The sequence below is a fragment of the Octodon degus genome, unplaced genomic scaffold, assembly GCF_000260255.1.
Source record: "Octodon degus isolate 3935 unplaced genomic scaffold, OctDeg1.0 scaffold00201, whole genome shotgun sequence".
Lineage (NCBI taxonomy): Eukaryota > Metazoa > Chordata > Mammalia > Rodentia > Octodontidae > Octodon > Octodon degus.
This window is the reverse complement of record NW_004524777.1, coordinates 1,351,848-1,354,103: the sequence shown is the minus strand read 5'-3', so window position 1 is coordinate 1,354,103 and position 2,256 is coordinate 1,351,848. Positions and strand designations below refer to the sequence as shown.

General features: G+C 40.8%; 1 pseudogene; it reads left to right on the top strand.

Annotated features, from left to right (window-relative positions):
• The first annotated feature begins 1,164 nt into the window (after positions 1 to 1,164).
• Positions 1,165 to 2,018, top strand: LOC101570520 (annotated as a pseudogene).
• Positions 2,019 to 2,256: the final 238 nt, after the last annotated feature.

Here is a 2,256-nt window from a genome sequence, read left to right as displayed (position 1 = left end):
GGTTAAAATTACCGTTTTCCTTACTTATTAGATGTATGACCATGGGTAAATAATTTACCTCTGTGTGCCTCATTTTCTTTACCGAAAAATAGGAATAAAAAGTGTACCAACTTTAGAGGACTGTTGTGGCGATTACATTGGACAGTAGATCAAATATTCTTAGAATTATTCCTGGAATTTAGAAAGTTCTATGTAAATGTTTGGTACTGGTAAGAGTGCACAAAGTACAACACAAATATTGAGAGACTTGGGTGCATACAATATATAAAAAATGAGAGGGTATACTAGTTTGGTTATTCATGACAGACTTCATTAAGAAATGAGTTAAGCTAAGACCTTAGTCAGTGAATGCTTCTCAAAAGAAGTGACATCAAAATTGACAGATACCATTGAATGGTAGAAGTTATTGATGCCAGGTCCTTGAAAGATGCTTTAAGGAGATTTGCCTTTGGCATAAGGAAAATTGGAAGCCATTAGCAGGTTTCAAGCAAGTGAGTATCACAATAAAGCTTTGGGGTTTAGAAAACTAACTTTGGGGCTGGGGAGATAGCTCAGTAGAATAAGTGCTTGCCTGGCAAGTGCAGGGCCCTGAGTTCAATCCCCAGTACTGTAAAAAAAAACAAACCCTAACTTTGGCTGAAATAAAAATGGAAGAAAGGAGGACAGAAATAGAAATAGAAAAATACCAGTTAGGCGATTGTGGTTAATATACGGTGATACATAATTGCACAAGCAATCAATGGGAATGAAGAGCCATGGAGAAGATACATCCAAAAGATATTCAGGGGGTAAGATGGTAGAAGGAATAAAATAATTTGATACCTAATTGATTTTATGTATCTAAGATTCAGCGATGAAGGAGATGAAAGAGTGATAGAAGTAAGGACGATATCCCAGTTTTCTGTTTTGGTTTTTCCTTTTAGGGTCTGAATGGATGACATAGTCATTTATTGAGGAAAGAGAACTGTGATGCAAACAACAAATATCTGAGGAAAATAAGCAGGAATTCTGTTTATTGAGTTCTTAATATACATATAGATATTATGTTATATGCATTTTTTTTTTACTTTAAATAGAAAAAAAACAGGCCACATATGAAGCACAAGAGCCGGAGTGCCACACTGGGAACCACACAGCCAGGAGTGAGGACAATAAAGTTGGCTAGAGCTCAGCCATGGCTCGTGGTCCCAAGAAGCATCTGAAGTGAGTAGCAGCTCCAAAACACTGGAAGCTGGATAAATTGACCAGTTTGTTTGCTCCTCGTCCATCCACAGGTCCTGTAAGCTGAGAGAATGTCTGCCTCGCATCATCTTCCTGAGGAACAGACTCAAGTATGCTCTGACAGGAGATGAAGTAAAGAAGATTTGCATACAGCACTTCCTTAAGATCCATGGCAAAGTCCAAACTGATATAACTTAACCTGCTAGCTTATGGATGTCGTCAACATTGACAAGAGAGGACAGCATTTCCATCTGATCTACGACACCAACAATTGCTTTGTTCTTCGGATTACACCTGAGGAAGTCAAGTACAAGTTGTGCAAAGTGAGGAAGATCTTTGTGGGCACAGAAGGGATCCCTCATCTGGTGATCCAGGTTGCTCATACCATTCGTTACCCTGACTCTCTCATCAAGGTCAATGACATCATCCAGATGGATTTGGCATCTGGCAAGATCACCAATTTCATCAAGTTTGACACTTGATGAAACCTGTGTATGGTGACCAGAGGTGCTAACTTGGAAAGAATTGGAGTGATCACCAACAGAGAGAAGTACCCTGGCTCCTTTGATGTGGCTCATATGAAAGATGCCAATGGCAAGAGCTTTGCCACCCATCTCTCCAACATCTTTGTCATTGGCAAAGGCAGCAAGCCATGGATTTCTCTTCCACTAGGAAAAGGAATGTACTTTGCCATTGCTGAAGAGAGAGATAAGAGGTTAGCAGCCAAACAGAGCAGTGTTTCGTTTCTAATGACGTGTTACAGAGGTCTTTGTTTAGTTAAAGATAATAGAACATGAAAACAAAATAAATAAATAGAAAAAATAAAAACAAATAAGAAGGACAAAGACAAAACAAAGCAACACAAAAACACATGTTTCTAGACCCAGTCCTAGCCCAGGTCCGGTGAGTGTGTGGAGAGCTTCCTGCTACCCTGCGCCAGCGGGACCAGTCCCAGCCCAGGTGCAGCGTGGGCTGGACCCTCTCTGGCCCGCTCGGGCTGCCCCCCACCCCTCCCGCTGAGTAGGAATTTCTGCC